Here is a 14,037-nt window from a genome sequence, read left to right as displayed (position 1 = left end):
AACTGTTACCGTACGTAGCTTTCAACCGCACTATGATCAGGTACAAAATGCCAAGCAATATGTACCCTGTGTTGCTGAAGACATTGTTGAACGCACTGAAATAAAAGAAAGTACAACAATTGATTGCGGACGATGCGGTCATTTTAAATGTCAAAAACATAACGTGTCATATTGCAAAAAGGTATTTACAAAAATACATCGAACAAAAAAAACCTACGACTGCTAATTCGCTCAGCCTATAATGCACGGAAGCGTTTGAAGTTGAAGGATACTGTAAAAAAAAAAAACTAACACAATTTTCCATGTGTGGTGCCTGTTTGTGACCAGAAGCAAAAATGATTGCGCTTTATTTTTAAAGAAATTGCGGGATTACTTTTCTTGCGTGTATTTACATATCATCTATTGCAAAATTGAAAATCTCTTTATTCCCGATCACTGATGACGTACAGCTGTACATGTCATAACTTTGATTATTGTTTTCCATAATGAAATAGTTTACAGTAAATAACAGCACCAGTTCAAATTTTCACCAAGAGACAAGGCGATATATGTAATTATGATACATGCTATGCCTGTATTGCCATTCTGCTCATTCTGCCCATATTTCAATGTTCAAATAAATAAATCATATTTTCACTTTGAGCGGGACTAAAGCACGGTGATGGGATGTTCATGTGAATACAGCCAAATGAACAGAGCTCGTGAGTCTCCGAAGTTCGAGTGATGGGAATAATTGTTGATTCTTTTCAGCTTTTGGTATATGCATTTAAGCACAATTTTGACCGAAAAATAAAAATGCATATTGAAAATTTGCAAGTATTATACACCTGGCACGACAGAGTGCACGTAAGTTTGCAGTCTGTTTGCAGAGTACGGTGGACGGCGCACAATCGCTTTACTAGTGCACGCCATTTTCCAGAAATGAGTTGTACTATCCGAACAGTGCAATTTTTTTATCGGAACCATCAATCGACCAACTGAAAATATATGACAGACTATGTCTACTGCCAAATTTGTGCAGTGACTCCAAGTGTCAGTGGCCATAGTGTTCTTCGAAGCTTCAGCACTTCGTTACAGAGGAAGATATTCAATTCAAATGAATATATTGTAGATTTTGTGTAGATTTTAATTTTAACTTCTTGCAAAAGGGACAACTGGCAGTTTTTACTTTTTCGCTAATTTTCATCTTAGTTGTTTAAAACTTGTGCAATTTCAAAGCTTTCTGCCGATGCAACTCGTGATCTCTGATGGCAGAATGAAATATATTTAACAATCTGCTACTCTGATAATTGATTGTTCGACATATTTCAAAAATGAACAATTGCTTTCACAAATTTTGTTTTGTACTGAGAGCGTTGTGGCAGCACTGAGACATACCATGATTTGCAAATAAATTTAGCACATTTACAACATGGCGCAAATTTCAACCAAAAATGAAACATAGATTTCTCGGATAGTATCGAAGACTGAATAAACAAACATACGAACTTAAGGTAGTATACGCCTCGGGAGTGAAAGATTTAAACCTGCGCTCAAACTTTGTTCAAGGAATATTTCAACCATTTTCTTTAAAAATCAAGAATAAAAGTTGCGAGTCACCATGTAAATTTTGGTTCTAGAGGGACGAAGTACCGATTTTACAAGATATCGATTTAAAGATATTTGAAATTAAAAATGGCGCGCTGTGTTAACCCTATGAAAAGCAATCAAATGTTTGATTTTCGAAAAACTGAGACGGCAAGAAGTGTTCTTACACAAGGGCACTTGCTTTTAAGTACGCCTCAATAAGTTGGAGAACAAAACTAAGAAGAATTGTGTACGTCTTTTTGTCCGAGTATCTGCCTCCGAGGCGCATTCAAACCCTAACTGATCATGAATGCAGTATGTTACTCAAGTGCAATTGCACTAAATTTGCAGAAATGAAGTGAAATTCCCAAAGCAGTCAGTCGGCCTATCTCATCAAACATAGTCTGAGCTACCTTGATGATGACAGAACTTCTCGACTGTCCTCCATCAACTACCTTTTGCCTGTTACAACCTACAGAAAATGACCTGAACTACAGCATCACGACTTCAGTTTTCATATCTAAGCTATAATTTCTTAGGTAACCCTGCTGTTTCATTACCCCTTCAATTGTCAGCAGGAAAGCTTGTTACAAGACCTGCCTAATTATACTAAATCCCCATGCGTTAGGCGCTCGATGTCTTGGATGATCTTACGGGGTCTTTTAATAGTCATCTTTAAACCCTTCATTTTAAGAAGTGATAAAGTACTTATACTTGTATTTAAATCCCTTTGAGATAGAGAGTGGTTGAAGAAATATAAATTATATCATTACCACACGAATATGACGAGATATCGGCCAAATCTCGTATTCTAATAAGTCCTATTTGTTGCTATAATGTGTGAGACACATATATAATTCGTTCGAAACCACAATGTACGGCACCTAGTCACCTAGTGAAGACATCGCAGTCAAAACCGCTCGGCCAAATCCCAACCCTTAGCGTCGCCAAGATCCCGTAGCTTCTGAACTCACCTCAGCTGACCCAATGAATTTGCACACATAAAGTTGTAGTAACATTTGTCTTCATTACCAGTATTGTTGTGCATCTAATTAGAACATTGAAATATCAAAAGAAATACGGTTATGAACATAATTTTAATTAAAGTTGAAAATAACTTCACGTGCATGGTCAAAGCACATGCAAACACTTGCAAAGGGTACGGGAGTGATAATCCAAAACCCTCTGATGCTGTTAGGTGTTGAAGTGCGTAGCTGAGGTCAAAGATAATTAAGGTCACGTGACACTTGTCCAAAAACTTTCCTCACATAGGTATTCATGTTTACCAATAATCGGACCTCTACCTATATTTGTTAGCCCAGAATTAGTTATGCACATAATTAATGAGGTTCAGGATGTGACGCCACAAGGTCCCCCATCATACTGAATATGAAATATGGCCAGAGGTTAGCTAAAGAGGTATAGGACATGTCAAAGGCCATTGAAATATGAAAAAAAATACTCTAAAAATTTTGTCTTTAAGATTGGCATGGCCTGTGACCTTGAAATTCGCATGAAGGAACCTTGCCCTATGGTCTACAGTAAATACTGTTAAATGAATTTTGACTGATTTATTTTTTATACAAATGAGATTGATTTCGATGATTTAATCAAAGCATGCCCCTTGGTCATGTGACCAGTCCGTATTGTAACAAATGAAAAAATACATGTATGGTTTTCGAGTTTACCTATGTGCAAAATGCAAGTCATTTGGTGCTACGGTCTTCTAAATGGGAAGCTTTGTTACACGAAAGTACGTCAAAGGTCATCCAAGGTCATCACAAAATTTCAAAAAGTAATTGGTCTCGTATTGACTCATATAAACCAGGAACCAAACCGGAAACCCATGCATAATCAATTAGTTATGGAAAAACATGAAATAAATTACTTACAACCTTCTTCTCAAAAAAGACAGTCAATGACCTTGACATTTTGAAATTGCGTTTAGGTGATGTTACATACAAAATACAGCTTTTTGATAAGTCAAATTTTATGCAAATTATGGTGAAGACAAGATTTCAATCAAAGATGCCAGTCAGGTCACATGACCTACTGAATTGAAAGGGTCATGTGCACAAGTACTGATCAGTCCCGGTTATGTCTTCTATCTGGAACACGATTGGAACTAATTTGGGAAAATCGGATGAGAGTAATTATTAGGAAAATGTAACGAAATCGAAATTTTACAGCTGAAATTTTACAAAATGATAGAATAGTGTAAATTTGAAATACTGTTCTCATCGGACAAAACAACGAAAACACAACGATTATTGCATACCTCTTTCATCGGATTCATTTTTATGAAAATAAGTTTATTTTGTGTAAATGTACTGAAGAAACGAGACAAAATGCTTAAAATTTCTCTAATTGACTAATTTTGAGTCAGGGAACTTTCGAAATGCCCCTGACTTATTCATGAATTTAAGGCTTCATAAACATTAAATTGAGCCAGGGAACATTTTAAATGAACCTGACTGACTTATCTGTAAATCAATCGAAAAGCTTCATATATTGGTCGCGGAAAAATGACAAACTGACATTATTAGAGTGTTTCAGTAATGAAGAAATATAGACAAACTCTCATATTTCATTCAAATGTGAATATTGTTCATATGTTTTGAACAATATTGTATTAGATGCTATCAAGCACTGAATCTTACTCATAAGATTTCAACAGCATTGTAAATTGTGTATAAAATTTAAAGATGGTAAACAAATATGGTGTAAAATTAGAGAAATTTCTAAAATTCTTGAGAAATTCTGCCAATCCAATTATCCCAATTTAGTTCCAATCGTGTTCTGGAGGATAGTACGATTGACCAATCAGCGAACCTCAGTCGCCAACGCCATGAATAATTAACCATGTAAACCTCGGCCTGTAGATTGCAACGAGTTCGGAACTTTTCGGTTAGATTTCACCCTTTATTTTTAGCACACAGTAGTTTTTAGATGTAGACATTACAGTGATATTTTAACCGACACAAGTGGTTAGTACAACGAAAATTATTTGTTTGGATGTTTTTTTCTGGCCAGATGTCGCTCCTAGAAATCAGGATTTGACCCTTGTAAATATACAGCAAGCTATTTGTCACCAAATATCGCTTATTTTTGGTCAGATGTCAATTTAACCTTGCCATGTAGTATGGACAATGTTTCAAGCTTTGCAACGATGGATCAACTGATCTTTTCGGTCATCGGATTTTTTCAACCACCATGCATTTCCCGGTACGATTGACACTTAGCTCACGAAAACACGCGCCAGATCAATCGCTGAGAAGTTAACCAAAAGCTGGAAAAGATAATGAAAAAGTCCGATAAGTCGAACATGATCAAGGGGAAATAAACTCAGAAAACTATTCCTGAAGAAATCCTTGCGATTTTTAACACCGGAGATTGTCGCAAATCAACTCTGGCTGAGACACCCCCGGATAGCCAACAGTTTCACTCGATCTGTCAGGTCGGATCGCCATCTCAGCATAAAATAGCGAACCCACGTAACCTTTAATCCTCATTACATATACAGTACGTGATTGGTTCTTTCTTAACCTTCATAACATATACGGTACGCAATGGGCTCTTTCCAACTATCCTCATATGGACATAACCCGGACTGCTCATGGTTTACACTCCCGCCATCCTTAATTGTATATTTCAATGCAAAGTCACTTCAAATGAAGAACGCCCTCTACACATATAATGACGATGGATCTTTTTCAGGCAATTTTCTTTTGTGAATTTTGTCAATTCGGACGTCTTTTACCCAAAAATTAAATTTTTGGTGCCCTGGAGGTAAGTTACCACACAAAATGTTTTAGACTTGTATCAGCACGTTTATAGGCAGTGTGGACTCAAAATATATAAAACGAGATTTCGATGACCTTTGATCTCAAATATGTATATTTTCCCATAATTCAGTAACAAAAAGTGCTACATCATTTATATTCGGTATAATTGTTGAGCTTATGGCACCACATTATGTACCTCATTAATTGTGCGCATTTCTTATTCTGGGCTAGCAAATACAGCCAGCGGTAAGATTTTTGGTACATAGGGATAATTATGGTGACAACACGTTTGTAAAAAATGTCATGTGACCCAGATGATCTTTGACCTCGATTTCAAAAACACGCCTATACATCAATAACCACAAATGATACTGCCTCTATCTTTGATGAGATGAACCAACAAACGGCACCACATCATGTACCCCACTAAATATGCACATATCTAAATCTTGGCTAACCAATAGAGCTAGAGGTCTAAATTTTGGCGTACATAAATAAATTTAGGAACTTTTTTTTGTCAGAGACCCAGACGACCTTTGATTTTGATTTCACAATTATGCCTATATATCAATGACCACCAAAGTGCTACACCCTTTAAATTTGATTGGATGAAGCACGTAACAGTATTAGGGAGCAATTGATTATCATTCTGGTACCTTTGCCAGTGGTTACCGTGCTTGGGGCCCATTAAGCTGCTTGCAGTTTTAGTACTGTTTTTAATTTTCCCACCAAAACTAAACGCTAAATTCCACCAACTTTTTAATAATCGACCAAATTGTACTTCTAAATTTCATATAGCTGTTGACCTTTGCCCTTACATCATAATATACCTCGTCAAGTATGCACATATCTATTTCTGGGCTTGCCAATGGGGTTAGATGTCTATGGTATACAGGCATACGTGTGGGAACACATTTTTTGACAAAGAAATCAAATGATCAGCTACTTCCTGTACCTCGTTAATTATGCACAAACAGTAGAACTAGAGGTCAGGTTTTTGGTATAAAGGGATAACTATGGCAACAAATTCCTGTGCCTCATTAATGATCCACATATATAATTCTTGGCTTGCCAATAGAGCTATATGTCTGATTTTTGGTATGCAAGGATATGTATCTGAAGAAAGTTTTTTGGCAAAATAGCATTTGACCTGTCACTTCCATATCTAAATCTGAGCAAGCAAATAGACCTAGAGGTCTGGTTTTTGATATATAGCAGAAAGTATGGGAAAAATGCTTGACAAAATGTCTCATAGCTGCCCACTTTCTGTACCTCTTTAATTCTGCGCATATATAATTCTCGATTAACCAATAGCTCTAGCGTTCTGATTTTGGTACACAGGTATAACTAAGGGAAGAAGGTTTTTTGACATGATGTGACGTGTGACGTCGATAACCTTTGACCTCGACTATGCATATATGCCTACAAATCAGTCACTACGTTTTCACACACTTGATATTCGGTATAACAGGGGGGACCTTAGGGCGCCACATATTGTACGTCTTTAATTACGTGCAGAGCTAATTGCGGACTAGCAAATAGAGCTGGAGGTATGATTTTTGCTAATTACGGATGAATATAATAAAAAAAACTTTCTTTGCCTAAATACCAGGTGACCCTGATGACCTTGAGCTCGATTTCACGAATGTGCCTATAAATCAATAAATCAATGCTACATCCTTTATATTCGATGGAATGAAGCATTTAAAATCATAATTGGGTTATGAAGTATCACTCTGGTACATTTTGCCAGTGTTTGCAAGTGCTTGGGCCCTGGAAGCTGCTTGCAGTTTTAATTATGAAATATTTCTGCCATTATATTATTTATTTTGGACTTTTCGATGGCGACAGTTTTTTATCACAATTTTTGGGAAAATCTGCAAAAAATGACTTGGCTGTATTTTATAAAGGTGACAAATATTGACTTTGCACTTAAAGGGATAACAACATTCATGATCCACTTACAAAGGTAAAAAGAACCTGTTACTTACGACCTGGTACGAGAAGACGAGTTGTATCACAGGCAATGCGTAGAACACAGCAATTGGTATAATGTTCCATGAATACAACATGTACTCCTTCATTGCGGAGACACGTGGTTGCAGTTTTGAAAGATAAAATATAATGAAGCCATGGGCAAACTTTCATATTATACGCAGAAATGTTGCACGTCTCAAAGAGCATGAATTATAGACTCTGTTAAACGTAAGCTGCACTGATACAAACAATTTTAGTCATAGTGCTGTGTCATCTTGAAGATAACCACATATTTATATACAGTACAGTGAAAAATGTTATCATTTGTCATAAAATGTCACATTTTACAGACGTTATTGCAAATAATGTCACCATGAATAAAATTGAACAGATGCCATACCTTTGTCTTGTTATCGCCATTATCATTATTACCACTATTACCTGAATACAATATAGATGACACCGTTCGATATAAAATTTATTTATTTAGAAGAGCAGTAAATATTTCGTTGTTAAATTCTTAATTTAACCACTGTCGATGCCAGCAGATATTGTGTCTTCTATGAGAAAAAAACTTCTTCAGAGTTTTTAGTTCATTATTTGCAATTATTTTACAATCAGAGCTCTTGATCAATCTAGCCATGGGATATACCGAAATCAGTACATGTGGATTTGATAGCTTGTGCCGATACATTACAGTCAACCAATTCTCTGTAAATTTTAGGAAATGGAGGCAGATTACAGTAAGTCAACTTGCAAAATATTTTGCTGACTTTGTTTTCGTGCAAACGGAATTCGTGCTTGAATCAACATGTATAATAACTGGTGTGTTATATCTCACGGAAATTTAGAAATACAGATCGTATCTAAAATACCGCGCTTTCTAAAAGCTTTTTACATATCACGTGTCGAAGAACATTTCAGAATCACGTACAACCTAGAGGAGAGTAATCATTGATTGCTCAAATTTATTTCAAGAAAGTGTTGTGTTGCGCTTACCTTCGGTGTCTTCCCTTAGGCTAAATAGGTAACGTTGAAGCAACAATGTAAATAAAACTATGATTAGAAAAATAATTTCTCGTTTTAACTTACAAAGACTTATAAAACTGTTATATATCAGTTAGCTTAATTCAGTTCGTAGTTTTGCATTTGTCCAAACACTGATTGACATAAGAGGTTTACTGCCTTGGTTATTTCTGTCCCGTGCCAACGTATGCGAATTGCAAGAGTGCTATCGAAAATCATCGAGATCGATACGAGTCTCCTGTTGCTCCATAACAAGGTAGACCCTTAAACTGAAAGAAATGTACATTGTTTGAAAAAAAACTGAATTTTTACCTGTACTGTACGAAAGCATAGACCAGGAAGGCGATATAAAAACATAAGAAAACTGACGTCATTACCATGGTGCCAGTCCAATACACGCTACCTGCAAAACAAAGTACTTCAAGTATACATAAATACTTTAAATTTGATGTAGACAAAGGAGATATCGAAGCAAAATATATCCTTTTCTTCCCTCTGGGGTTGTGTAGGACCGATGTCTCAAGGTCTCACAGCAAAAGATATGCACAACATAATAATTTTTACTGGCGTAATATTTTTAACTGCTGTCTTTGCTAGTTTATATGAAAGAGTGATACACATAACCAAAATTTATTTAAAACTTTCATGAGACATGTTTCGCCTTGTACGTAAACGAGGGTTTTCATCAATACTAGGGGACTTTCGATTATTCTCTCTTTCTCATGACATAAAATATGTGTCAAAATAGATTATTTATTTAACTTTATTGAATGGCATATATGTTCATTCATGTATGCACGGGAATATACCGCAGGCCGTCGACTTGAAGGTGTGAATAAGCAGCAGAAGTGAGTAATTGACGGCAGTCTGCACAGAGCGAACAATGAAAACTGAATGAATGAAACGTGGCAAAAACAAAGGATGACTTAGGCTGTGTGCCCTGTGCAGAGAATGAGCTGATAGGCAGATAGAGACTACGTTTATATATAAAAATTGTGCTTGTCACCATTTACTTAGTGTCAGATATGCTGCTCATAGAGTGCCATTACATTAGGTGACGGAGTGGTAATTATAAATATGTGAATTTACTCACTTGGTTTAGTGGATATAATTTCTAGTGTCATATTTTTCAATCTGGCCTCGTTATCTGAAGACGTTGACCTCCCTATGCAAAACAGAAAACATGCATGAGTGAAAATGTTAATTTTGGCGGCTTCAATTTAGATTAAGATATAGAAAGTGCGGAAATTGAAAGAGCTTTTAATACATGAACCATTGATCCATATCGGACATCAGAAGTATCAATATAGTGAGGTTATTCTTCATTCTTATGTTTTCTCAATGTATTGAGGTTGTGCTTAATTCCAGATAAGTTAAGGTAAGGTAGGAGTAAACTATTCAGTAGTTCCCAATCAGATGTAACTCAGAGAAGAAATGTTTGTCCTTTGATTATGACAGCTTGGTGTTTATTTTAGCTTGGAGAAGGCTCGCGAAACTACAAAACATTACGGGTATACATAATATTATTATTACTTTATTATTACTTTATTGCCAATTTAAATTATTTACAAAACATGTAATAAATTCGATTGTGCATTTATAGATAACACTGGCAATATTGGAAGCCAGAAGTAGTAGCTTGCAGCTAATCGAGTCCAGCTCCATCTCTCATTACATTGCATTATATAATACGAGGGCTTAAATGAGACAGTTACTGGTAAAGATACAACATGTTAATACAAAAAATTAATAGACAGATATCTACGTGATATTGTACATATTCAAAAGATGCTCTGTTAGGGAATATGTAAATGCATTTCTTGAAGTATTTGCTTTTACATTACGTGGTAAATTATTCCAGAGTTTGGCGCCTGCGTACGAAATTGCAAACTGACCAGTTCTCGTACGCACTTTTGGCAGATACAAATTTGAACCTTGTTTGAAACGTGTTTCATGACAAATATTGTAACTTGAGTGCGTCTTAAAGTTTTATTTTCAGTTGCATTCAATTTGTCAAAAACAGAATTTACGCCGTTAGATGCTATTGATGAGGACTCAAGTGGAACGAAAATGTATCATAGATATTTGCACTGTTCTCACGTTTCTTTAGTAAATAGTCAATAGTGTGGCAACAGAGAGCAACATTGTGATGGTTTCCGGTCGCAAAATCGACACTTCTCTTATTAATCATGAATTAAGGATAACATTTCGGCGATTTACTTATATTTATATTACCGGGTTCATAGTTTCCATCGGTGACTTTGCTGTCATTAACAGAAGACTTACATTGTTGTTTGTCGTTGCAAATAGAGTCATCGGGATGGGCCAACAAAACAACAAAAAACTCTCGCGATCGAAAATCCTTGGCCTAGAAGAAAATGGCCGTATGTAAACATTCCGATTACAAAACATATTCAGCATTAACTTTTTATTCATGATTCTTAAGGGTACATTTCCTACAAATAAGGCAGTATTCCCTGGTTCATATACTGTTGCAGAATATTTCTATAGCGTGGTCATTATGGTGATCATTACAAGATAGTTAATTAGCTCTTGCATTAATCAATGTTTCCCCTATATTGCAAACCAACTTACATTCATCCATCCATACATCCATCCATGGACAGAGAGACATATAGATAGATAGATAGATAGATAGATAGATAGATAGATAGATAGATAGATAGATAGATAGATAGATAGATAGATAGATAGATAGATAGATAGATAGATAGATAGATAGATAGATAGATAGATAGATACATAGATACATTCATAGATACATAGAAACATACATAAATATGTACATAGATACACAGAAACATACATAGATACGTAGATACATACATAGATACATACATACGTAGGTACGTAGGTACATACATACTCACATACATACATACATACATACATACATACATACATACATACATACATACATACATACATACATACATACATACATACATACATACATACATACACACACATACGTACATACATACCATGCCATCGCGGTATTAAATTAATAATCAAAGTACGCTGTCGAAAACCCCCAACAAATTATGCATGCAATGCACCATAAAATGATGCCAATCAGACGGACTAAAATGATCTGGAAAATGTTTTTTGGAGACTGTTGGAACACTATCAAAAATACGATTTAATTGATTACTCGATTGTCTTCAACTGTCTTAAACTGAGCTCACGTGACTTCCATTTGAACTAACACGACTGGAACCAATTTGGGATAATAGGATCTTCATTTTTGTCAAATTTCTGTAAAGTGTTATGAGCCACATAGCTGAATGTTGCAATATCATAAATCATTCGTAAAATCAAGTGTGTAGTGTAACTTAAAAAGGAAAGTGGATGACCGTACATTTGCAGGTTAAAATGACCTTACTTCACCATCCAATTATCCTAAAGTAGATCCAATTATGTTACTTACAAAACGTTTGTTACCGACCTGCACAGTGATGGATGACTTTGTTGTCTGAGTCTGTAATTTTCCAATAAAATCGACATTGCGGAGTAGATCAAATACAGGGCACTGCAATAGTGATCAAATCAGATAATGTATATATATATATATATATATATATATATATATATATATATATATATATATATATATATATAATATGTGTTTACATACATACATACATACATACATACATATATAATATATATATATATATATTTATATATATATATATATTTATATATTTATATATAATCCCATGGTATTTTCTGTCTGACGTCATCGTATACGTGTTTTTCGCGGAGCCATACTACTTCGAGCCGAAGACGAGAAGTTGTGCGGCTCCGCGAAAAACACGAATGTACGATGACGTCAAACAAAGAAAAATTTCATGGGATTATATATTTATCACATGAACAGTCTCCGAACTCTACGTTAGATAAAATATGACAAAATTATTTCGAAGGATAGCAGAGATATTCCGTCGAGTAGAATTTTTGTGGGCCGGATTACTTTCTTTCCAGTTTGCGCATAGCTAGCTGTGAACGGTCGGTTACTCCTGGTGATATGCAGATTACTTTCCTTCATAAATGTGAGTCAGGTGTGAAGACTACCAATCAGGGAGCTGTTGTAAGTCACGGGGGCTTAAATTTTGACACAGAGCAAAGGAAACGTCTGTCAATCGTTTTACTGCCGGGGTGGTATGTCCGTCGATTTGCAATTTGAAGACAGCTTCGACCGGCTCTGATTGTTACTGTACGATTATTGCATATATTTTTATTTATTCGGCGCCTTATCTCTAGAAATTGTTGTTTGAACAATAAAAACTTTACATTTTAAAGGTAATTTTGATAATTGAACCTCATGACAAAGTAACGGTAGTTCTCTTTTTGGAAAATGTGGTGGCCCTCAAAAGGGCCGTTTACGGTTTGGGTTAGATGGCCGACCGGCTTACTGACTTTGGTGTCCTCACTGCTGTCGTATATCACTGCCACACGACGACATTTGCGTTTCGTAGACTGGGGTGATGTTGCTCCTCCGATATTTACTGCAACGTTGATCGTGCAATTAGGCTATTCTAAGTTGCAGGACCAAATATTCCACCGACTGCCGCTGTTGCCGCAGGATGTTGAACGCGGTCGCGGAGGAGACGACGTTGCCCCAGAAATAACCGGTCGCGGTTCTGGGTTGTTGGCGTCTTCCTAGCTGTCATTTGGTGTTCTTTCTGACGCAGTACAGGTTGGTTTTAAACGTGAAGATCGCGAGAGAATCTCCGACATCCGCTGCTGATCGTCCAGCCGCGTAATGGTTCACCCTTGCACGTTTCGGTGACCGGAGAGCTGCATGAGTTTTGTCGGGGGAACCCCGCTGTCATGCAGACGTCTGTACGGCGCCTATCTGACAAAATGTGCTTATCTGACAAAACTCTTCTTAGCAATACCCTGGGGGAGTCACTTTAGCCAGCGCACTTTATGCGCGCAGTACATTTCGCTTCGCGCTTCGTACCATGTTGTGTACACGGAGTTTTTTCGACATGATGTGACGAGTGACGTCGATGACCTTTGACCTCGACAATGCATAAATGCCTACAAATCAGTCACCACAAGTTCTACACACTTGATATTCGGTATCATTGGGAGACCTTAGGCCGCCACATCCTGTACGTCTTTACTTATGTGCAGATCTCAGATCTAATTGTGGACTAGCAAATAGAGCTAGAGGTCTGATTTTTTGAACACAGGATAACTGTGTGACCACTCTGACCTCGCTATGCATACAAGCCTTTAAATCAGTAACCAGAAATTCTGCGCCCTTAATAATATTATTCGGTATGCCGGGGACCTTATAGTGCCACGTCCTGGACATCATTAATCATGTGCATATTTAATTTTGGACCAGAATAGAGCTAGAGGTCTGATTTTTTTGTATATAGGAATGAATATGAAAAAAAAACTTTCTTTGCCTAAATACAGAGTGACCCGGACGACCTTGCGCTCGATTTCACGAATATGCCTATAAATCAATAACCATCAGTGCTACATCCTTTATATTTGATGGAATGAAGCATTTAACGCGTCATAATACGGTTATGAATTATCACTCTGATACCTTTTGCCATAGCTGTGATATCGCAGCGGTACTTGTGGCGTATATCGAACGCGCTCGGGTCATTTGGGTCATCGCCACAGTCCCGCTGCG

The 14,037-nt window shown here is 36.5% G+C and overlaps 1 long non-coding RNA gene across 1 annotated transcript; it reads right to left on the bottom strand.

The window, feature by feature from the left end:
• Nucleotides 1-7,426, bottom strand: LOC139127014 (uncharacterized). Its single transcript, XR_011550889.1, has 3 exons — nucleotides 7,343-7,426; nucleotides 2,541-2,614; nucleotides 1-95 (listed from the first exon to the last, which is right to left on the bottom strand). It is a non-coding gene; the product is annotated as an uncharacterized lncRNA (long non-coding RNA).
• Between the last annotated feature and the right edge of the window lie 6,611 nt (nucleotides 7,427-14,037).

This window comes from Ptychodera flava, unplaced genomic scaffold (genome assembly GCF_041260155.1).
Source record: "Ptychodera flava strain L36383 unplaced genomic scaffold, AS_Pfla_20210202 Scaffold_28__1_contigs__length_4768798_pilon, whole genome shotgun sequence".
NCBI lineage: Eukaryota > Metazoa > Hemichordata > Enteropneusta > Ptychoderidae > Ptychodera > Ptychodera flava.
Note: the sequence above shows the minus strand (reverse complement) of the source record. Positions and strands in the feature narration are given on the sequence as shown.